Raw genomic sequence first — 26,573 nt, forward strand, 5'->3', positions numbered from 1 at the left:
TAGTCCAAAATATACAGGAAACCTTACTCATTCTCTAGTGAGATCAGTAAAAATGATTCCAGGATAAAACCAATATTAGTAAATATCTCTCTTTCTTTTCAAGTGACAGATATACTTAAAACACTCACAGAAGTGTGTAATTTTATACTTTTCTTTTAACATCTGTTCTATAACTCATGTAATTTTTTCCCAACTTGCTCTGGGGTAATTGTGTGTACCATAGATTTGCTTCCAGACATTTTGCTTCTAGACACTGTTCACTATGACCATTGTTACTTAGCATTGTTTTGGAAATTCTAGATAATTCAATAAGGAAAAATATAACTATTAGAAATGAGGAGACAAAATTATGAATATTTGCGATGTTAGAAAAGCTAAGAAAATCAGAATTAACAAGCACATTCAACATTACTCATAATTTAAAAAGTCCAAAGAAAGGATTGTGATCTTATATTTTGTCTAATCTATTGGCAAGTAGCAATCAAATACCCTGGGGTGGGTACTATGAGGTGAACTCTTCTCCCTGATGTTAAGAATGTAAATGGTATCATCTGTCTTAAAGTTAATTAGATCACACATATTAAGACATTTATACCTTTTGATGCAGTAACTTTACCTTTAGGATTTTTTTCTAAGAAAATTAGATGAAGTCAAATATATAAATATATACATTCACACATCCACACACAGTGTTAATCAAAAAGTGGAGACAACTTCAGTGTTCACCCACTGAGGAATGTCAATAGATCATTCTATGTCCCTCCATCAAACATTTAGCAAACATTAAAATCATTTTTCTAAAGATTATTAGAGAACAAATGAAGAATCTTCTCATATAACTTAATGTATAGTAATACTCAAATCTTGATTAAAAATTATAGATATTGCTTAGGAAAAAGAAACTGTGAGAAAATATATCGATAGAAAAATGATACTCTTTTATTGGTGGGATTTGTGGTGACTGCTGTTTTCCTCCTTATCACATTATCTACTAAAGAGTATACAATAACATTTTGGAACACTTCTTTGTTTTATCTTTTTAGGTAATGGGTCATAGTCCAAATAAAGGACTCACTAAGCATTTGCTAAGTTTAGGAAATTTACTTTTCCACTCAAAGCCAAGTTAAAATTTAGAAAGAAAGGCAAGTAGTACCCTTTTCCTTTAATTAAATTATCTTCTGAGTCCTCCTGAGTGGCTTATTTTTTCCTTCCCCAAACTCTCCCTCCCCCAACATTTAAGATAAGAACAGGAGATGATCCCTTTGCTTTTGTGTTCCTTGTAAGAGAAAAAAAAAATCAATTTTTTGAATCTCGAGGAGATTAGGATTAAAGGTTAAGATGATGCCCAGTCTGACTTTGCATAACATATATACTCTGATTATCCCTGAATTTATGTTTCTAAGCCAGGCTTCCCTCTTTCTACAACTCTAGAATCATATATCCAGCTCTTCACTTGAAATCTTAATTTGGGCATCCATTCAGTTTTTCAAAGTTACTATATCCAAAGCCTAAAATATTCTGGCTTTGGTTTCCTCCCTGCCCCATAGCATATCCCTAGAGCAATGCCAGAACCATGCCTCGTACATAGTAGATGCTCATTAAATATTTGCCGACTGGATAAATACATGAATTATTGCCCAAAGGGCCTGTAGGCTCCTGCAGTAGTCATAGAACAACTCAACACGGAGAGGATCATTAAAGGATTGGATTTCTCGAGCACTCTACAATTATGGTTATTAGTCACTGAATGATACTTGGAAATCATGGCAAAAAAATCCCTTTTATTGGCCTAACCCTTTATAATATATAACGCCATTTCATCTTTATGACATCACTTCAGTCTTTCAACAAACTATGAATCAGTCATGGGAGATATTCTTTTTTTCTGTTATAAATGGAGAAAATAATAACCCATCATTTATTGAACAGCTACTATCTGCCAGGCACTGTGCCCGGTGCTTTTCATGTGCGATCATGTTTAACCCTCAGCACTAAATATCGAATTTTTAAGATGAGGAAATGGGCTTGAATGAGGTTAGTATCCTCGCAAGGTAGATGCCTTGTAAGCTGGAGATTATAATTATTAGGAAGTATAAAGAAGAGAAAACAGGCTTAGAGAGATGAAATAACACCCCAGTGCCTCATAGGAGGAGTTGGATGAGTGGAGGGTCAGACTCAGGTCATGAGATTCCCAAGCTCGTGCCTTTAAACACCATGCAGTGCAACCTCCTAGTGAAGGATCTGGCCCTTCCTGGGCTGGTCACGGCTAGAAACCAGACAGTGTCTCCTGGCCTAGGGCACTTTATACTTTGCCATGAGCTTATTTAATCTTACTTAATGGGATGACGATATTTGAGCTATTACATAACTGTCTGCCACTCCAGGTTCCTTGAACCCATTATATTTCCCTAATCATTCAGCTACTTCAGGAGAGGTCAAGAGCTTACAACAAAGCTGGGATACCGTTCTGAATGGAATTTGTGAAACCTCCATAGTGGAGGTAATAAATCAAAAGTGCTTTTGATATGCAAAAAATTAGGCCCTTTAGGGAGAAAATAAGGGAGTTTTGCTGGCATTCTTAAAGCTTAGTTTGTATATTAGTACTACAACTTTGGAGGTCCCAGTGCATAGAATTCAAACCATACACTGTGGGCTAATGGCGTGAAGTCATTTTCTTGCCACACAGATATGAAAGTCCTTTATGGGCAGGTACAGGAGTGGACAGTGGCAAAAAGAAGGAGAGAGAGGGAGTGAAGAGGAGGACTTTAATGTAGGCAGTGGGCTCCTCCTCTCTCCCACTTTGGCTTGTGTCCTGGAGAGAGAGGAGAAGAGTGGAATGGAGAGGAGACAGGCACACACGCTTGACAGGATTAAAGAGGCTTAATAGCAACAGGGGAGAATGTGTCTTATTCCCCAGGGTGAGCCTGAGAAAAGGTGTCTTTCTGAGAGATGCTTGGTCCACAGCATGGCTGCTAAGCAGTTGGGTGATGGTTCTCAAACCATAAACAAAGAGATAGGTATGTGAGGTCCTGGCTTTGGACACAACAGTTAAAGGAGTATCAAAAAAACACCAAAACTCAAGATAAGTAATACTTTAATGCATGATTTCAAAAAAGTCAAAATTAATGCAGAAAACCAGTGATGAACAGAATATCAAGTAAAAATCAACTGTTCTTGGCTGTTTGATTTTAAAACCCTGCATTATTGTGCAATAGGCACCATCATTTCTAATCAGCCTGCGGTTCCTGGGCTCCAGCAGCCTCTGTGTACCCTGATGGGTGGGTTTATAAGGACTGGCATTGGAGTTTGAAAAAATTGAGCAACACAAGATTTTATATATAGTCTCTCTTTTTTTTTTTTTTGCAATTTGTAAAATTGTGGCAAAATATATATAAAATAAAACTCACCATTTTAACCATTTTTAAGTGTGGAGTTAGTAGCATTAAGTACATTCACATTGTTGTGCAACCACCACAAACCATCCATCTCTGTAGCCATGGGCCCTCTAGGACCAGGTCAACTGATCCCATCTTATCAACAGAGTAATTAAGAGTGGTTTTTCAGACACCGAGACCCCTTGTCCAGTTCAGGCCAGTTGAGACCACCAACCCATCAACTGGACCTGCACAAATGCTTGGTAAGTGTTAGTTGACGTCAGAGGGATAAAAACTCCACCCTCAGATCCTGCTAACAGCACCATTTTGTGAAAATGCATCCTACGAAGAGCCATGAAACTTGACTACGCTTGTGCAGATCATCAATTACTTCACTTCCTACCTCCAATCATCTATCTCCACACTTCAGACCGCCCTGCCCTGCGTCCCATAAATTTTGCCCCAAGCCCTGGGTCGGGGAGACAGATCTGAGAGCTTATGCCCGTCTCCTTGCAGATCGACCTAGCACTAGAGCTGATTTCTTTTCTGAAAAGCTGATGCTGTAATAATTGGCTTTTTTTTTTAATGAACATTGGACAAGAGAACCCTAATTTTCTGTGGTAACATCTCCAGAGCATTTTCATCTTCACAAACTGAAACTTTGTACCCGTTAAACACTAAGCCCCACGTTCTCCCCTCCTCAGCCCCTGGTAACTGCCATATAGTAATGTTATTTGGCTGCAGAGCTTTTATTAACTTTGGCCGCTTGGTTCAAAATATGGGAAGATGTTTTGATAAGTGTACATATGGACAAAAACTTTTTCCTTTTGGCTCCAAGATGGCTTGGTGAGCCACTCTGCAAAGAAAAACTGCAGATGATTACCTGTTTTTCTTTGCATCCATCACTTCTAGTCAATAATCATGTAGAGTAATTCTGGACAATACCAGAAAAATGCCAAGATTCATCCAAATAACGTAACCAAACAACCTCCAGTTCTCACACATCCAAATTGACCCAATACATTTTAAGTTTAGGTGTTTTTGCTCTACTCATAATCCATAGCCATCTCTTCCACAGGTGGCAAAATCTATGAGCAGAAACGAATCTTGTGCTTACTCAGTAGCTGCTGTTCCTTCACACTCCTGCATCCAATCCTTTGAGGAGTCCTGTAGGTTCAACTTGCAAACACTCTCAGAGGTTGCTGACCAGCGCCGTTACTACTGCTTGAACTCAAGGCATTACCACTCTTTATCTGCACTCACTTGCAAATGCCTCCTGTCTCAGAACTTGTGCACACGTCTCCCTCTAATCCATTCTCCACATAGCCACCAAAGTCATCTTTAAAAAATATTGGATCGTGCCACTTCCCAGCTTAAAACTCGTAAGTGACTACTCTATAAATGTAGAATAAATCCACCTCCTCAGCAAACCTTGCACAGCCTGGCCCCAGACCACTTCTCTGAGCCTAGCCCCTACCTCTGTCTTATGTTTTTGCTTTGCTCAGAGACAGAAGAGTAAAGCTGGTTCCCACCTCCAGAACTTTCCACTTGCTGTTCCCTCTGCTCTTTGCCTGGCTCCCTCCTTCCCATCCTACAAACTTCAGCGGAAGTCTCATCTCTTTAGAGAAGGGCACCAAATGATTCTTTCACAGCTTATTGTTTTTCAAACCTCTTATCACAAACCTTCTGTAATTATATCATTCTATTTATTGGCTTATATATCTAATTTTCTGTACCTGTAGAGAGCAAGTGCTGCTACTTCAGGGACCGCTCTCTCCCCAACCTTTAGCACTGCTTAAGGCACATAGTAAGTATGGAGTTAACACTTGTTGAATGACTGAATAAACAAGTGATAGAGCTTTTGTGAAATGTAGTAAAACAGCCACCAATTGCTGCAATCAACTGAGTGCTAAGCATTGCACAAAGCACTTTACATATCCTATGTCATACTAATATCTCAATCTTATGTGAGAAAACGGAGGCTTATAGAGTTTTATGGACTTGCCCAAAGCCAGAAACATTGCAAGTTGAGCTTTGTGATGTAAATCAAAAACTGGTGTACCAGTTTTTGAGAATCCAGAAAACGTATCAATATGGAGTGAACATAAAGATTTACCACAAATATTCACAGTACAGGCCATAAAATGGCATACTACCAAAGTATCTGTCAAAATAATATTTAGATATTCAAGCTTTTTATCAAAAACATTCTAGTCAGTCCCTACTCCATTCCTACTTGAATTGCGTTTCTTCAGAAAGAGATAGGAATTACCTTTTCTAAGCAAAATCTTCAGTAGAGATCCCAAAACGTGCAAAATTAGCTTTGTGATAAAAATTAAAATCTGTCTGGTTCCCAAGTCTATATGTTTCCACCATCCCATGCTGCCTCTGGCTTCTGCTTTTTGAATCTCCACTTTGCTAAATATTATATTCACCTGGTGTGGTCACAGCATCACCTGGCCTGAGTCAAAAACATCACAGATTTGAACTCATTTCATCGTTCAACAACCCTATGAGGTAAATATTGTCATTATTTCCACTTTACAGATGGGGATCATAGGAAGCAAGTCTTTCAGTCAGGGTCCTGAAACTGGCAGGAGAGGCTGAACTCAAACGCATGTGTGACTATGTCAGAGCCTCCCCTTTTAACTCTTCAGCCTCCCCTCAAATATTCTTCAGAGCAGCTGTCTGGGACTGCTGTGGGGACAGAGGCATGTGTTCTAAAGCAAGCATGGCCTACGGTGAGTCTCATAAGGCCACAAGGCCCTGCATGTCTGCCATTGGTGAATCCTTCCTTGAAGGAGGCCACGTGCACATTATTTACTTGCAGGGTCTGTGAAATCAGGGTAAAGCTAGCCTTGTGTCTTCTGCATCGTGCTATCTGTGTGACCCCGGCTAAGTTACATAACCTCTTTGAGCCTCAGATTCATGGAGATAAAATAGTACCTACTCCCCTTGGCATGGTGAGACCTTGAATGAGATAAAGGATGTAAAACACTTTGAATGGTGTTTGTCACAGAGTAAATGTTCAAAAGGCAGAACCATTATTATGATTAAGATCTTCAACATTTTTCCATCCTGTATTTAAATTTTCCAAAAGAAGTTTCCAAAGACAAAATCACGTCAACTTCCAACTTGTCTAGCGTGACTGTAGGTGGTAATGTACCCACTTCTTTCTATGGCTGGACAGAGGAAGCTTGGCATTTGTGAGCAGATGGGCTTATCACTCCTGGAAATAAATAGTAGGGGTCTCCTGATGCCACAGGAGAATGTCTGGCATGTAAGAGGAGCTAACCAATAAACCTTCTAAATATTGTTTCGTGGATCTATTCAAAAGTGAAAAGACATCATGATTTAACACAAAATTTATCAAATTCTTGCCATAAATATTTGCCATGATGGGTCAGTAAGGTTGCCTTTGTGTAACAAAAATAAAGAGCAATTTTAATTGATATAATTAAAACTACAATTCTTTTTAAGAGGATACATTTTAACTTGATACCAGGAAATTGAAACAAGTGAGCTTGAAAAAAACCATGAAACTCCATTCCAAACCCCCTTTATTAGAAGGAAATATAATTAATTGTTAAAATAAAAAGGAACCAAACATAACCCTCAATACTGGTGACAATCAGACTTTGGCTATAGTGAACACAGACAATTATGCACATATCATTGGACTACGGACAACTTCCGCCTTGCAATTACAAGAATTTCCCTACAAGTACCACGAAAGACACCATACAAAAATGCTACTGGCACTAGCCTAAAACACATGTTGTGCCATTGGAAACCTAGAAAACAGGTGCCAACATCAAATGAACCTGAAATTGTACACAAAATATTATGCCAAAAAGGACAAAACTCTAAAGAATGCATCAAAATGATTATAAATATTTATTCAGTGAATTTGAATCTTTTATATTCAAACTATTCTACTCAATTATCCATTCCTGCTTTAATTACATTTTTGTCAAAAGAGCAATAGGGATCTACTTTTCTAAACTCCTGTTTTCAGAGGTGATCTCGAACAAAATAGGAACAGCATACATATATGGGATTCCCGGATATATAGTTTCAACTGCAGATGTAAGAGGATTCTGCTTTGCAATGGCTCTTAGCCTTTCGAGGCTAAATGACTACCAGTCACTCTACCCAACATATGGCTTGACCATGATGAAATATGGCAACATATTTTTCTGGATTTTAATGACACAATAGGGACAACTTAATACAAGTTTATCAACAGAATATCTTGCTGGAATATACTAAGAAAAATACTTTTTATAATTTTGTTTATAACATTTTCATTTCCCACATATACTCCTTCTCCCATCTTTTAACTTATGTATTCCTCCAAAAGTTTGGGAAATCACAAGAATGAAGAATTATTTTTTGTTTGGGACCTTGTTCTGTTATATAGACAAAAAAATCTTATTTATTAAAATAATATTTCTTGACATCAATTTTTATACTTTCTACCAAGTTCAGATAGAACAATCTGGAACAATGAGAACTATCAAACTTAAAACCACAAATGAAGAAATTTTATCAGGGCAATTACTCTATAAAATGATAATTTTTATTCACATTACAAATGAAGAACTTGAAATACAAGGAAGATAATTTGCCAACATATTATGTGCCAAGCATTAACCTTGCTTTTAGGATTCCTGTTTTTACAATGAGTCCACACTGTCTTTCTGCCATCTTAAAAAATTGCTCTTGTAATGTATCAGCATCCCTCCTTTAGTTGTTCTTGGATTTTCAGGAAGAGATGAAAGAGTTATTTGCACTCATTTGTACTCTTTTCTTGCTTCCCATTTTTTCCTGAATCCATTTCAATCTGGACTTTGCTCTAAACACTCCACAGAGATTGCTATAATCCAGCTCATGAATGACATTACTACATTCAACGATCAGTTCCTGGTCCTCATCCTAATGAATTGTCAGCAGCATTTGACATAATTGATTATTCCTTCCTCCTTGAATCACTTTCTTCTCTTGGCTTCCAGAAACCTCTGCTAGTCCTCTTAGGGCCTGGGCCTCACGTGTCCCAGAATGTCGCTTCTGCTGCATTTAATTGGTCAAAGCAAGTCACAAAAGCCAGTCTAGATTCAAGAGGAGGAAACATAGACTCCACTGTCTGAGTGCACAGGGAGGGAAGGAATTGTTGGCAGTCATCTTTGGAGATGAGAGCATAGACCTCAAAAATAAATAGAAGTTAAACATGTGGATGAAGGAAGAGGGTATAGGAGGAGATAAAGGGAACTTTGTCCCATTTAGAGAGAATAGTCCTAACTTAGTACAATATGGTTATAATTCAGACCACGTATTTTTATTTTAGATTGAATTCGTGGCAACTCTCCTTCCCCATTTTCTTTCCTGCCAAAACTTTTGAGATTTATAAGATTTCAAATTACCATTTTATACTAAACAGGCTTACTTATAACTGTGGTTAACAAAAATCAAAGATATCAGAACTGATACTTTTGCTATTTCCTTGGGCTTCCCACGTGGATCAACATAACTGCTCCAACCCGAGGATTCACGGTCACATTCGAGACAAGAAAGTGGGCATGGGGTGGTGTTTCTCAGAATGCCACAGTCACCTTTCCTTCATATATCAAGGACCAGAAACGAGGCATACAGCTATCTTTAACAATAAAGGAAAATGGAAGGTGAGTGTGTGGATTTTCCCAGACTATATTTTAGAGACAGTAGTGGAGAAGCGAGTTGAACTAGCTTTTATATTCATGAATCTATAGTGATTACTAGATTTAAAAGAAAAAAACCCAAAACAAAATAAAAAAGAAACAAACAAAAAACTATCTTTTACAGCACGAATTGGAAAACTTCTGTAAATGACCAGGTAGTAAATATTTTGGGTTTTGAAGGTCATTTATCTCTGTCAAAATTCTTAAGTCTGTCATTGCAGTGCAAAAGCAGGCATAGACAATGTGTAAACTAATGGGCCTGACCATGTTCCAATAAAACTTTATTTACAAAAACAAGTAGTGAGCCAGATTTGAGCCTCAGGTCACGGTTTGCTCACTCCAGATTTAGAATGATAATTCGACGAAATACATGTTTAACCCATGCATATCCTCAGAGTCCTATATCTCTACTCAAATGGTTTCCACAATTGCTAAGAACCACACTTACTATTTGTGACCAATGTGCCAAGAAAGCATTTATCACTTCATTGCTTTAGGGGGTAGGGAACTAACAAATAAGCAATAACAAAACAAATAGAAACAGGCTCAAATGTAAACTCAGGATTTCATTACAGAAATAATATATATATTTTTATAATACATTTCAGTCATGTTCTACAATAAAATTTCACGTAGGCACTTCAAGTAACTCTTATATGTTGATAATATTAAGTCATTTGAGAGGTAGACAGAGCATTTGTTACAGCCCCTGCAGGACTGTCAAGGTGGGACCTAGGCAAACATAGCCATAATACCAGAAGGAGCATATCCCTAAGAATTGTGTACTCAAAAACTTTATCCTTGATAAAACAATTTCAAATTGCTATTTTGAAGTTCTTCATGTGACCCGATTGTTACATTTTGCCCTTAGGTATTCAAAATCTCTTAACTGAAACTCAACAGCATTTTTCCCAAGTATGGTATCATCATAATAGCTGAAAATGAAAACGACTCCAAAAATAACTTGAAGTTAATTGTGCAGGTGAGAAAATATATCCACCCACACATCAACCAGTGCCAAACTGTCTGAGTGAAAAAATAAAAATCTGGAAAGAGAGCAACTAAGCCCAAATTCAAAAATATGCCACAATATATTTAGAGCACTACTTACTATCACAAACACCATCATTTCTAGTCTTCTATCGGACAGAGTCTCCTTCACGAAAATTATATTAGAAAAGTTCTCTTTTCAAAGTATGCAAAGAACAAAACGATTTGTGCATTCTCCTCTATCCAATAGATTATTTCCAGGGGTTCTAAATAAGGAATGCGGTATTCATGGTTCTACTTTGTCTTAAATCAACCTTCCATAATGTGACAATACTGCTTAAACCTTTTTTTAGGAGTTTAATTCTTATGTTAAAAAGAGCTCTTTTGGTGATCTCGTGAGACCAACTTCTGGCCAAGAGTTAGATACTGTCTATTATTCCCTCTCTTTGCCATGTCTCCCTACTTGTTTCCAGAAAATCTATAATATGTAATGATTTAGAATTAATACCCCAATTCCCTAGATCTTTTAATGAATTCACTTACACTTGGGGATCTGACCAAGGCATCTGTTCATGAATAGTGGAATGATTACCAAGTCCTGATGGGCAAGGCACGATGCCATCTTTTCCTGAAATACATCCCAACTGAGAAATCAAGTGCCTCATGCCTGGATTTTTGTGTGTGTCAATTTCTTTTCATTAAATGTAAAACTCTTTTGGACATTTTCTTCCTAGCCACCTCCCTTTACTCTATTCTATCTGTTACAAGGTAGAGAATAAAGATCCAGTAAGCGAAACTTCCCTCATGTATCTACACCAGGACTTGATATGAGAACTCAGCATCTGACTCAATTAATAGCCATTGCCGCTCCAAATTTCAGAAATCATTTTTTAATTACATTGGGCTCAACTGACACCTCCAAATCCTCCATCTGCCAAAAACTTAACATGAGATGAATCATAGTCTAATTCCTGTGGTACCTCTAGTTAGAGTAGTTGATATCAGAGGGCAATATGCAATCTCTATTTCATTGGTTTGTTCCTCACTTATCAAATATTCTATGCATTGAAGTTCAAGTGGAATTAATTTTTTTCATTTTAAATACTTAACAACTAAGTTAAATCCCTTCATGAATGGGATAAAATCTCGACAGCACATGTTTTGTGTCTCCAATTACCTCAAGTAAACCAGCCTGGAAGTAATAGTGGCCACTAACCCAATTCCCTTCTTGAAATCACAGAGCCAGGCAGAGCGGTTGACTTTGAGATGGGACACGACGGCTTGCCAGGGACCTTGACAATCAGCAGAGCTTCTGTCGTTGTGTGTCTGGCTTGAATTTAAATTGTTGACCTGATAACATAAGGCTGAGATTTTCACTCACGTTTTCCAGGCTGCTTCAAAACTCTCTTGCCAACAGTATTGTGCGGTCCTGTTCCCTGAGCAAGGAGGCAAGCAGCCAGTGTGATTCCCACAGCAAATAACTTTCCTAACTCTCGCAGATTTGTGACCCTGGGTTTGGATGTTTGTTCAAAAGCTTACCTCATTTGTCCTGGGCATTAAGCTGCTAGTTCAAAACTCATAACGGAAAAACGCTGCTGAAAAGAGGCTATTAATAGTGTTCTTGAAGCATCGCTGGACACTTGTTAGTCTTTGCCATCATCCATAGGAATTTTTTGAAAAACAGCATATGAATTCTGCAACTATGTAAATCAGGTTAAGACAATATATCTATCCTTTAGGAGCTTAAAATTAATGGACAAGAGTGAAGAGAAAGGAGACATATTGATAAACAAACACAGGGACAAAGAAAACAGTTCAGTGGTTACCAGGGGGAAGAGGATGGGGGGTGGGCACAGGGGATGAAGTGGAGCACTTGTGTGGTGACAAACAAGAAATATGTACAACTGAAATTTCACGGTGATGTAAACTATTATAAACTCAATAAAAATTTTTTAAAAAAGAAAGGAGATATGTTGAGTTCCTGTCACTAACCAGATAGCTCTGTTTTTGACATCTGTCACCATGTAGGTCACGCCCTTAGTCAAAATTTTCACTATTGACAAACCATTGCTGCAATTTCCCAACTCAGGTAATCACAGACTGTCCTGAACTGCCTAACCTATGAACTGAAGAGCTGACAGTACTCTTGGGGTCTCCTCGTCACCCTCACAGTGCCTAGCAGAGTGCTGTATGCAACTGGGCACTAAAATATATATTGAATGAGTGAATGGAATAAATCTAACCTCTGAATGAGTTAACACATTTTGGCTGGTTTCCCAGAAACCCACCCACACCTACAACAATTAAATGCTCTTTGGTTAATGGTTGTACCCAATTTAGGCCTTGATTTTCAATCATCAACATATTTGCAATGATGATGAGGAAGTATTAACATTTGATAAGTACCTCTTATATGAAAGGCTTTTTGTGAATTGTCTTAAGAACATTTTCTCCATTAATCTTCCCAACAAATAATAAAGTAAGTATTATTACTCCTGTTTTATAGAAATTCAGCCTTAAAGAAAAACCTATCCAAAGGGTGGAATGCCAGGACTGGAACCCGGACCCTCAGACTTTATCACCCCTGCTCTTTCTTCTACACCGCCTTGTCTTTCAGAGTGCATGGGCCCAGGCTTTCGTTAGAAGGAGTGGATACGTTCCGTTGGAGATGCCTACCATTTTGGCTAACTCATTCTCCTGATGTCTAGATTGTGTTATCTCATATTTTGGCCACTCTCCACATGTGAGTATTAAAACTAATTAAAATTAGATAAAATTAATCTCAGAAGTACTCAAGAGCCACATGTAGGTAGCACAAATATAGAACGTTTCCATCCTTCTAGAAAGTTCTGTCAGATAACACCTGCTTAGAAGAAAAAGCTTCGTATTTCCTAGGACTCTAATTAGAAAATCTGAATCCTACACCTTTAGATGAGAGAGGAAAAGTAATTTATAGTAAGTTTGTTCTTTATTCTGACAGGAAATGGGATACTTCTCATTTGCCCTATTGATTAAAATGTTGTGTCTTTTGTTTGTAGGTGTTGCCGGCCCTGGCTAATCAGAGGTACAATGCTTCTCCTTGCCATTGACAACAGAAAGGGATTTACAATAATTTGTGCTCAAGCCCTTTTCTTTGCCCCTTACTTCCAACATGAGAGCGAGCTGGCTGGTTTATTGTCCAGAGGAGATCAAAGCTATTTGATCCTCTTGGATATCAAAATTAAAGTACCTCAGCTGCAGGCTGGCCTCAGGTCATCAGCCTGACCTATATTTAACTCTCTCATTCCGAGGAGGTAAGCACCAAAGATTTCTATATTATCATAAATATATAGAACTGAAAACAGGCTTTGATACATTCATACCATTTGGTTTTCCTTTTCCAGGAGGTTTTAAAAGGTGCACTGGCCAACTTCAGATCATTTTCATTTCCCATTAAGAAAAAAAAATCCCAATGTGTTTTATCAAAATTTTTCATCAGGGGGGCTGGCCCAGTGGTATAGTGGTTAAATTCATGCACTCTGCTTTGGCAGCCAGAGATTCAAGGGTTTGGATCCCGGGTGTGGACATACATACCACTCATCAAGCCATGCTGCGGCGGTGCCCCACATACAAAATAGAGGAAGACTGACGCAGATGTTAGCTCAGCAACAATCTTCCTCAAGCAAAGAAGAGGAAGATTGGCAACAGATGTTAGCTCAGGGCCAATCTTCCTCACACACACACATGCAAAATTCCTCATGCGTATTACACTCCAATTTCTATTTTTTAGCTGAAAAGGACTGATTAAATCAGCAGGTAGTGACTGAATGGTGTTTCAGACTCAATGTGACTGGAGTAGATTATTTTTTCCTAACTCTTTTTGTCCCTGAGCAAGGCTTGCTTTTGCTGCCTTTATTTGGTGGTACTCAGATGGCGCAGCTTTAATCAAGGGTTTTTTGGTCATTTCCTTCCCACCAAGGACATCTAGAGTAAAAAAATTCAAAATGCCTCAAATTACTTTGCTTAATAAAAATTGACAGGTACTACTGATACAAGAGAAACATTGTTTGAGGTGAAGAGCTGAAGGCACAAAGCCCGCCTTGCTGCAATACTGTTGGGCAGATTTTATAGGCTCCTTGTAACTTATAGCAAAGTTAAAATAATAATGCTCTAGTTGTAATAATACCTTACGTATCTAGAGTGCTTTTCATCTACAGTTAGCCTAAGGCTTTTTACATTCTATATATAGATTCTGCTTCAACCTCCACTGAAATCCAGCTACCTTCGGGGTGGAACCAAACATCCTCTCTCTGCCAGCAATATTACACAACAGTTTTCAGGAGGGAAAATGAAGAATAATTTCTCCTGTTGAAACTCCAGGAGGAATTTCTGAGTGGGAAGAATATAATTTCTAAGTTAGAATTGGCACTGACACTAGGAGTTAACACCCCGATTCACACAGAAAGTGGGCGTGGAAACTTCAAAGATCCTGAGGGGTCACCATCATGGTTTTATTCTTCAAATGATTAATTATAGCATTTATGAAAATGAAAGCTATTTCCCAATACGACTTCTTGCTTTTACCTGTTCGGCTTGAGAGGACCACAGGTTTTTTTTTTTTTTCTTTTCCTTTTTTTAAGGGAAAACAATTATAAAAATATACCTACACGTTTAACCATGCAGAATGGTCAACAAACGTGTATTTAGCCTTGCTAGGCACGGGTGGAGTGATGTATCTTTTCATATATAATTAATTATTTTGTACATTTACGATTTTCAGAGAAGTATAAAAGTTAAATGTAAAAAACGTAAAAGAAAACTATTGAAAGATACAGTAGAGATTTATGCTTTGGGATTCCCCATGTCTAATCTCCCATAGAAAGGATTTATCAAGCAAAGTTACCTATGAGAGAATAAGCATGAAAAAGAGGAGGGGGATGAATAAAATAAGAAAAGGCAGGGAGGAATAATGTTCACTTACACAGAAGTGAAAAATAAACCATCATGAAGAGCAACCACTTTCATCTTCCAAACTAGAGAATGACTGGAATACTCTTTTCTCTCAAATTAACCTTTCTTAAGGCCTGCAAGGGAAAGAGCTCCAAAATCTATATAATTTAGACTAAGGGCTGTGTATTTGAACTATATTTGACTACTCATTATGGAAATTTTAAAGATTGGCTCAACTACAAATAAAGAATAAAAACTAAATAAAATGTTAAAGCTAAGAATCCCAGAATTTCAATCTACTTTTGACCTATGATACAATCTTTACAACACAAAAGCCTCAGCCTCTCAAACTTTCATTTTAGTATAAATTACTATACAAATATCCACCTACTAATATGCAGAATTGGCACTCCTTGAAAAAATATTCCGATAAAGCTTTTTAGAATAATCAAAGGAGAGCCATGATCTATTACATGTTTCCTGGTTCACTGTACCATATTATTCCGGTTTTTATTCATTCATCAATTTTTTTAGTTAATTGAGTAATTATTCACTAACTGCCAATAGCACCCCCCGTTGTAACAACCACAATATCTCCAGACAGTGACAAACGTCCCCTGAGAGACAAAAGTGCTCCCAGTTAAGAACCACTGATATCACCTAAGAGGGCTTCAGAAATCAATTTCTTTGGGTTAGGAATGGGCTATATGTTTGAGTAGAAGTATGAAAAGGCATCTCAAAAGAGAAAAGTAAGAATTAAGAGATATTTCAAAAAGAAAGGAAAGAGAGAAGAAATGTCTGTATTAAAATAAAATCTCAGGTAAGTTTTCTTTCTCGCTTTTTTATTATTTAAGTTTCCAGACACATGCAAAAGTAGAGGAAATAAGAAAATGAACTTTTATATACCTATCTTTGAGACCTAAAATTATTTACATCTTCTATATGTGTTTCATCTATCACTTTTTAAAAAACAAATCCTAAGCAGCATGATACTTCATTCCTAAATATTCACTATGCATTCCTAAAATGTGAGGACATTTTTGCATATAATCACAATACCAGCATTTCATCTGACGAAATTAGCAATAATTCCTCGACGTCATCTAATATGATTCAAATTTGTATCTCCTCAACCATCCCCAGAATGACTTTTTGTGGTTGTTTCATTTGATTCAGGGTCCAAACAATATCGATAAATTGATTCAGATCTTGATATCTTTTAAATCTCCTTTTTTTCCCTCTCCTTTTACCCCCCCCCAAATATTATTGACTTGTTGAAGAAACTGGATTTGTTTCCTATGTCTTTTAGAATGTTCCATATTTTGGATTTGTCTGATTTCTTGTTTGTGGTACCATTTACTTGTTTCTCTCTCCTCTTACTTCCGGCAATCCGTTCTTTACTTCCAGACATTTGGTTACATTCAGGTCCAGCTTAGTTCATGTACAATATGTCCTCTATATTGCCTCCCATCAGGGGTACATAAACTCCAGTTGACTCTGTTAGTAATGCTAAGATTCATTGGTGGGTACACATGGGTTCATGTGGTAACAACCCAATAACTCCATTGTAAAGTTACATTTTGCCCCTTAAAGTTATCTGCAGTGGGGTTCTTTGCAAGCCTGCAAGCAACTAATTCTCCTTCCATCTTTCACTTCATGGAATGTGTTGACAACTACTCCCTGAATTACTTCAATAACGATTGCAAAATGGTGATTTTTAAAATTTTATCATTTATTCTACATATATTAGCTGGAATTCTTCTTTAAGAACTTTTCTTCATCAACCAGTCTTTATTTAATTACCCTGAGATCCAGTCCATAGGAAAAAGGTAGGAAAAATGCTTTCAGAGTATTTTTTTCAGAGTATTCAGAGTAAGGAATTGGTTCCTGTATCCTCTGAATAGAACATCATCAGTTTTTGAAAAGCGCCCTGCTTTCTCCTACAACAAGTTCTTCAAGGAGCCCCAAGTTCCTTTTAGAAAAGAATGGGATTTAGAGACCACAATCTGAGAAGTTAGTGCTCATGACAACTAGGTTGTCATTGTTTCTGGGGCTTTCCGGTGGGCAAAACTAGAAAATGTTTCTTTTTTAAAATGAGTCATCTTGATGTTTCCATTTCAAATATAATGTTACTGGATTTTTTTCTTAAATTCTTGGATTTATGCATTTGTTTCTCTTTTTTCTTACACTGAAAATTCAGATTTCCAGCAATTTTAGCACAACTATTTATTTTATCCTACAAGATATACATTATTGTTTTAAAACAATAACACCAATAAGAATGAAGTTTAAAATATTTTTTAGTCCTTAAATTTTTGACCTTAGGATATATCCAACTAAAGTTACATAGTCAAAACTGTGTTCTAGAATTACTTGATGTAATTTTTTCTCTGTGTTGTTATGTCATCAACACACTTGATACAGATTCACTTATTTCAGTTTAACTTTGCAGGGCTTTTTTTTTCCTTTTTGGCTTTAATTTTGTTCTTTGATAATATAAAAAATTTACATCCAAAGTCAAAACTATTGAACAAAGCGTATTCAGAGATGTCTCACTTTCATTGCCCTCTTCCCTCCTTTTGCCATTGTTAACCATTTTCATCAACTTTAATTTACACTCACTGTCTACTTTTATAAATATAAGCAAGTGCACCATATATTATACTTTATGCCTTTGAAAATTAAAGGTAGCATATATTACGCACTTTTAGGCACTTTGCTTTCTTTACTGTGAGGGATATGGAAATCAGTCACCCAGATTCCCCTTTGGAAAAGGGATTTTTGGTCAGCTACCTTCGTTGGTGCTTCAGCCACAGAGAGCTGCCTTGACCACATTCAATGACTGACTGAGGAAGATTGTACAAAAGCCTCACCATTGAGGCCCAATGAAAGACTCTCTGATAGACCATTTTAGCTCTAAAGCACCTTTTGGGCTCACATAAGGTTGTTGTTTGGCCTTTCTTTCCAGTATAACTTCTCCCTGTGCTCAATCTTTTCCTGAATTCACAGACGTTGATCCCAGGGTCACTGCTCTAAACACCCGGCACACTAAACTTTCATCTCAGTCTTCTCAGACAGGGCTATCAGATCTAGCAAATAAAATCCAGGATGCCCGGTTAAAGTGGAATTTGAAATGAACAATGAATTTTTTTCTTAGCATAAGTGTGTCCTCTGTGATATTTGGGACATACTTACATTTATCCTAAAGAATACAACATTTACTTAACAAGACATCCTACAGATCACTCTGCATTTGTGTATATATCTTTTCTTCATTTCTTTTTGCTGCTATTTATGAGAATCTATTGGTAGATATTTGGATTATTTACCATTTTTGCCGTTACATACAACGCCACAATGAATAACCTTATGCAGATATCGCTTCCTACTTGTATCAATGTGCTTTGGGGTACATTCGTAGAAACGGGACTCCCAGATTAAAAGTAAATGCATATGTTGTTAGATCTTGCCAATTCCCCTTGATAAGGATTGTAGTAGCATGGTATGATAAGGAAAATAGAGAACAAAATGTTAGCAATGCTTTTCTCTGGATCAGGGTGTTATCTATCAGTCTCATTGCAGCTTGTCTTATTTTTTTTCAGTGCATGGCATATTTAAAAATGTTGCAGTGGTTATAAGTGTATATAAACTATAGTTTGAATTTTAAAAATGAGAAATTCTCCAAAAAATGAAAGAAATAGCATAATTAAGTCAGAAACTAACAGAGGAGTAGAAGTAGGCAGAAATTGGAAGTATTATTCTCTTAAAACTTGAATAGTATGGTAGGAATAATTTCTAAAAAGCATTTGGCAACAGATACGAACTTTCAAAGTATCTGTATATTTTAGTCTCATACCCATGCTTTTGAAACCTTTTCTAAGAAAATAGTCTGAAATGTGGATGATTTATACACAATGTTGTTCATAGCCCAAATTTTGGACACTTAAGTAAAATACTGTGCAGTTATGAGAATGAATGTTATTTTTAAATAATTTAATTCAAACCCGCTATCAAAATAACAATGACAACCAAAAGGAAAATTCTCTAGAATTTCATCGCCCAATTCATGTTTCCATTTATACTGAGAACCCCTCAGTACTTCTGCATGGATATGCAACTTGTGCAAAATTACAATAAAATAGAATTTGCTGGCCTACATTTTACAAAACATACCATCTATATGTTTCCATTTTGCTTTCTGCCTTGGCTTTTTTTACCTCATTCTCACCCCACTAAGATTAGCCTGTTTACCGAGGGGTTTGTATCCTTCCTCCCCTTTCTCCATGCTCACGTAAGATATATGCACAAAGTCACGTGGAGAGGACATTTTTGTCATTGCTCATTTTTATATAAATGTGATCATTCTATAGACGTTTCCCAATAACTGGCTTTTCTCACTCAACATTATACATCATGGACATTGCTCTGGGTCACCAGACATAGTTCTAAATCATTCTTTTTTATTAGCTGGATAGTATTTCCTAATATGGGGGGGAAACACACTTTATTTTAACCATCCTCCTATTTATTGACATTCAGGGTAATCACAGTTTTTTTGCCACTCTCTGCTGAAACAGACACCCCTGTACATATTACTACAAATGAGTGCTTTTATCGTGATAGGAAGGATTCTCAGAAGTGGAGTGGATAGGTCAAAAGGGATGTGTTTTTTATTTTGAAATGCATATTTCCATATTATTTGTTTTTTACTTTTTATTGAGATTATGATATTTTACAAGCTTGTGAAATTTCAGTTGTACCTTATTGTTTGTCAATCATGTTGTAGGTGCACCACTTCACCCTTTGTGCACACCCCCTACCCCCCCCCCTTCCCCTGGTAACACCAGTCATTGTTCTTTGCCTACATGTTTAACTTCCACCTATGAGTGGAGTCATACAGAGATTGTCTTTCTCTATCTGGCTTATTTCACTTAACATAATACTCTCAAGGTCCATCCATGTTGTTGTCAATGGGACAATTTTATCCGTTTTTATGGCTGAGTAGTATTCTATTGTGTATATATACCATATCTTCTTTATCCAATCATCAGTTGATGGGCACTTAGGTTGCTTCCACATCTTGCCTATTGTAAATAATACTGCAATGAACATAGGGGTGCATGGAACTTTTTGAATTGCTGATTTCAAGTTCTTTGGATAGATCTCCAGTAGTGGGATGGCTGGGTCATATGGTATTTCTATTTTTAATTTTTCGAGAACTCTCCATACTGTTTTCCACAGTGGCTGCACCAGTTTGCATTCCCACCAGCAGTGTCTGAGGGTTCCTTTTTCTCCACAACCTCGCCAACATTTGTTACTCTTTGTTTTGGTTATTTTTGCCATTCTAACACGTGTCCGGTGATATCTCAGTGTAGTTTTGATTTGCATTTCCCTGATGATCAGTGATGATGAGCATCTTTTCATGTGCCTATTGGTCATCCGTATATCTTCTTTGGAGAAATGTCTGTTCACATCCCCTGCCCATTTTTTGTTCCGGGTTGTTTGATTTTTTCTTGTTGAGTTGTGTGAGTTCTTTCTATATTACTTTTTTAAGGTCCACACCCATAAGCATTCCCACCCGCAGTGAATGAGGGTGCCCTTCCCCCACGTACTCACCAGCTCTTTATTAAATATTTGCCAATCTGATGGGTGAAGAGTGGTATCTCATGAAAGTTACTAAAAAAAAAAGTGGTTACTAATGAAATAAAGCTTCTTTCATATGTTTATTGGCCTTCTGAATTTCTTCTTCTGTCAATTGCTTATTCATATTCTATGAACATTTTTCTATAGGGGCACGAGCCTTTTGCTCTCACAATTGTAGACATTTTATAATATTATGGCTAATAACCTTTTTCTGTCCTATGTGTTGCAACATTTTCCTCCAGCTTATCATTTGTCTTTTCACTTGGCTTTTGGTATACTTTAACATACAAAAATATTTTTATGGATTGAAGTGTCTCTTTTCTTCTATGGCTCTGAGTTTTCTGTCTTGCTTTAAAAACTCTCCTTCACCCTAAAGTTACAAAAACATTCTCCTAAGTTCTCTTATCAGGTTTTTGATTTTTAAAAAAGGCATTTAACCTTTTTATCCATCTGGAACTTATTTCTACTTATTGTGTGAGGTGGGAGTCCAAGATTGCTGTTTATCCAGATGGACAGCCAGTTGTGAAAGCACATTCAGTAAATAAACCACTCTTTCTCTACTGAAACAAAGGACTATCTTCATCATATTTTAATTTTCTGAGTATACAGAGATGTATTTTCCACAGATATATTTGTCCCTTTCTATGCTAATATCTTAATAGTTTAATTATCACACTAAATTATAGTAGATTTTAATTTCTAGAAATCAATCACCTTATGTATTTTTCATGTTTATGTAATTCTTAGATATTGTGAACATCTATTCTTCCACATGGATATTAAGAGCATTTCACCTTTTTCCTTCTACTCTATTGAAAAATACTTTAACAGAAACTTTGGACTTATAATTGAGATTATATTTTATTTATATATTAATTTTTGGATGATTGATATTTTGATGATACATCACGCTATCCAAAATGGTATGTCTTTGCTTTATTGTTGTCTAGTTTTATGTATTCAGCAAGATTGAATAAGAGTATTATGCAATTATTAGAATGATATTTGTGAAGATTTTTAATGACATTGAATAACATTTAATATTAAACTAAATAAAAGCAAAGAAATAAAATTACATGAACAGCATGATGTCAGTTAAGTTAAAATGCATAGAAAAAGACTGACAGGAAATATTCTAAAACATTAACAATGTGACAGATCTGAGTGGGAAAATTGTAGATGATCTTTATTTACCATGTATAATTTTCTATAGCTTTCCAAATTTTAATAGTGAGCTGAACCCAGAGCATGGCTCTGGATAGAAAAAGCATATAAATACTCCTTTTTTGCCTACCTAAAGAGGTAATAAAATAGGATTCCTAGAATCAATAGTGAAAACTAAGTGCCACTTCTTGCCATGTGCCAAAGTCCCATTTTGTCACTGAAGGACCTATAAAAAAACCTCCTATGACAAGGTGTCTGATGAATTCAGTCAAATTACATAGCACCATTATATTTGTAAAACGTTTCTTTCCTTATAAAACAGAAACTTTAAAATAAGCATACCAGTTCAGTCTTCCAACATAAGCATTATGTTGGAGTTCATGGAAAGTAGTAGCAATTAGTGTATAAGGCATTTATAACTTCGTTCCAACATATAATAAATACTTCACACAGAAAATTTGAAAGCACTTTACCTGAAATCACCAACTAGTCAAAGAATGAACTGGAGACAACACTTAGTTAATTCACAGAAAGTTTCTGTGAATTCTCTAGAAAGTATTTTGATGAAGGCTAAATTGCCAATTGAAAATTGTTACCCCTGAACAAACCCTATCAACATGTTCTTTGTTGTCTCATCTTCCAATATATGTCTTCTTTTGATTCTTTTGAAGCGTGAAAATGAAAGATTAAAACATTAGGTACTCAATAAATGCAGGTTAAAAATTTCCACTATGAAAATGTTTCCCTAAGTCAGCAGTTTTCACCTTCTCTTCTTGAAAATCAGAACAGCAAAAGAAGACAGAAAAAAAGGCCTGCAAATTACATTTACTATGAAGCTAAGATATAGATGTAACCTGGAGACGTGAATATGATATGCCAAAAACAGCTTAGATTGGGAAAAAAGTGAGGAGAATTTTAAAAACTGAGATTGTTGAGAGGGCCCAGCAACAGTGGATGTCACAAAGAGTCAGCTTCTGGAAGATGAGAGTCTCACCTGTGGTGAAAGAATCATATCCAGTATTAGTAATAAGGGGGCAGAAAATGACGTATACAGGGCTGGCAATAGAAAGACTCTTTGACGTGGTTTGGTTCAGAGAAGCAGATGAGGTGAGCCTGTATAAATAATCACACTGATGTGCCACATTTTAGGATGCTACATTTGCATATTTATCCCTATAATAGCAGAGAAGGAGAGAGCTTTTTTGTGAACCTGGAGGACTTCCCTGGCTCGTCCCCATTCTGAACTCCCACACCACAGCAAATCTCCTACGAATAGCCGACTCACTCAGTGATGAGTAACAAGAAAGCTTCTAGAACGGCATCAACACGAAGACACAACATGAAAGCCATGACAAAGAACAGCAAACTGTTCAATAGATAGAAAACGTTTGCCATAAAGTGTTGCCACCAAACAGGAAAAAAATGAGAGCCAAAAGTATCGAGTGTTCTGAAAACGTGAGGTAGAAATCACTTTTAAGAAGACCACAAAGAAAAATGAAGAACACCTGCATAAATGTGAGAATATTATGCTAAGCACAAATGTAAGAATTTAGGGGAGAGATTGAAAGATAAAAAAGGGATATAAAATGTGATGTGCATGGATGAAACACAGGATAGAAGCAGAATATTAAAAAAAATTGGGGAGGGACTTCCGCTTATAGCAAGATGAAGTAGATGTATTTTTTACTATTCCTCCCACTAAGTACAACTAAAAATTCTGAATATTATTATATATATGCATCATTGGCTCTTAGAAAGCCAGTCACAATGTTTTGAGGACACTGGAGAAGTCCTACAGAGAGGTCTGGGTGGTGAAGTACTGAGGACTCCTGCTGGTAGCAAGCACCAACTCACCAGCCATATGAGTAAAAAAATTGGTATATATACAATCATAGGAAGACTCTAAAGGTTGGAGAGAAGATGGCAGACTTATTAGGAACCCTAGGACCCAAGGAATGACACAGTGGTGAGTTCCCTGGTTGTTCGTTTTTTGGCTCATGGATACCAGACTGAATATTGGAGAAGCCAGAAATCCAGAAATGCCAAAGGACCAGCCAAGATAAGACCCAACAAAAGTCAACTCGCTCTAGCCAAAGGATCAGGAAAAGGGACAAGTTAGCAAGAAAGAAACATTTAAACAATGATCACTGTACTCCAGCCAAGTAACACCAGAAAAAACTGTGGTCCTAGCCCTAGCTATAACAGCAAAGGCCAAGTGAGAAGTGTAGACTTCCACCTTCACAAGGCAACCCAATGTCCCTGCTGGGGTAGTATTAGAGAAGAGAGTCAAGACTTTGGGCAACAGCGAGGCTTCTCTATACCCTGTGGTGTCAGTAGAGACACATGGAGAGCAGTAACAAGGTACCCTCCCAATGAGGATTTTATCGTCAGAGGTCTTGTGAGGAACTGGAAATCCCACCACCACCCAACAGCAATGAGAAGCTCTCCCCATCTTGATTGTCAACAGACACAAAGAGGGAAAAAGTCAATCTTAATAGGTTACATACTATATGATTTCATTTATATAACATTCTAGAAATAACAAAATTATAGAGACCAATAGGAGATTAGTGGTTGCCAGGGTTAAGGTCAGTAGGGAGGACGAAAGCCAAGAATGAAATGGGTATGGCTGTAAAAGGGCAACATGAAGGATCTTTGCAGAAATGGAAACTTTCTGTATCTTAACTGTATCAATGTCAATGTCCTGGGTGTGGTATTGCATTATAGGTGGTATTGTATTGTGTTATAGTTTTGCAAGATGTCCTCATGTGGGAAATCTAGGTAAAGGCTACATGGGATCTCTCTCTATTATTTCTTATAGTTGCATGTGAATCAACAATCATTCCAAAATGAAAAATTTAATTTAATTCAATCCCTCCTCCCCCAAATTACAAAATAAATTGCATAAAATTGTAAGTAAAGAATATGCAACTTCTATATTATTAGTCTCCCAAAGAAGAGCAGAATAATGGGAAATTAACATATTTAAAGATTTGAGGCAAGAAAAATGTCCTGGATAGAGTAAGACTCAAATCTTCTTAAAGAAAGGACACACCATGGACCATCAAAAACTGTTCAGAAACAGTCAACACCAACACACATCTTTGTACATTTTTGAATCTTAAAGATGGAATTTAAAAAAAGGAAACCTTGGGGGGAAATAAGACAAAAAGGTCAAGCCACCTCTCAAAGGGAGAAGAAATAAAGTTGGCTTCAAATTTCTTCACATTGACATTTTTAACATCAGAACAGGGACAAGCAACAGCTACAAAATACTCAAGGAAGTAAAGGGTGATCCAAAGATTTTATACCCTGCCAAACTATCCTTCAAGAATAAGGCTCTTAAAATATACACACATATGCACAGTTTTGAACACTGAAGGTCTCAGACATGATTTTTCCTCTGAATCCTTCTTGATGAAACTACCAGAGGATAAACTTCCTCTAACAAAGAGATAACTGGGGAAACTATGGCAAAAAGACACTAGTGGGCACTGAACAGATTTACCTGTAGAAATAAAATGGAAAAGAATGCAGCAACTAATCATAAACAATGTATGCTCTGCAATGCGAGAATGATAGAAATAACAAGTACTAGGAAGGAAAGGGAGAGGGAAGATCGAGACATTAACAGACAGGACCTCAAGAAAATGAACAACATTTATACATTTTTTAAAATCCCTTAGCTAAAGGAAATAGAAAAAAAGCTAGAAATATATTTGCAGCTTCTGTATTAAATGGCCCATGTAAAGCAATAAGAAAATACTAAAATTTCAAAAAATATATGAGAATAGGTCACAGACAAATCTCTCTCTCTCACACACACACACACAAACACACACACACATGCATACAATGCAATAGTGCAATTAAGAAATACCAGCTTTTAAAAAAATGATAAATTTCACGTGCTAATGAGTGTCAGTGAAATCAACATTCTCAAACAGTGGTAGAGGCATTGCAAATTAAAATGACTATTCTAAAGCAATGTATCAAATATATTTTAAAAAACCCTTGTACTAAGACCTTCAAATGTTTATACAAAAAAAATGTTCATACACATAGACCCAGATTCCTCTGGGCATCTAGAAAAAGAAAATTCCGAGCTTAGAAAAGGGAATGTAACAATGCTGTAATTTATTAAATACTAACTGTGTGCCATTCATTCTACTGAGTTTTATATGCACTAAATATTTTAATCCTAGTATCTCTATAGTACTATAGTAGGTAGTATAAAAAGATACATAATATAGAAATGCTTATGAAATAATGTAAGAGACAAAGTAGGAATATATAAAACATATACAGATATAGTCTATGATTGCTGCTACATAAAACACCTAACAAAGGACCATATAGGACAATAACCCTGGAATATGTTTACCAAAAACTTTGCAGAGAGAGAGAGAAAGATGCATACTCCTTGACTAAATGCTTATAATTTGGAAAAACATACCTAAGGACTTTTATAGGTTTCTTCAATTATTGTTCTAAAGCAGAGGTAGCAAACCAGCATCAAATTCACCACCTGACCCACTATGCAATTTTTGGTGGCATTCTGCAATTAACATATGCTTTCCTTCTCTCTTTTTTCTACTGTTCTTTTCCTTTCAATTTAGTATGTTTTACTTGCAATCCCCTTTGTCTCTGCTGTGGTCTATACTTTAGTCCATACATTTAACAGACCATTGCATCAGAATTACAGGGAGTGCAGTGACATTCATAGAGATACCTGGGCTCTACTCCAGCCCTGTAG

The sequence above is a fragment of the Equus asinus genome, chromosome 21, assembly GCF_041296235.1.
Source record: "Equus asinus isolate D_3611 breed Donkey chromosome 21, EquAss-T2T_v2, whole genome shotgun sequence".
Lineage (NCBI taxonomy): Eukaryota > Metazoa > Chordata > Mammalia > Perissodactyla > Equidae > Equus > Equus asinus.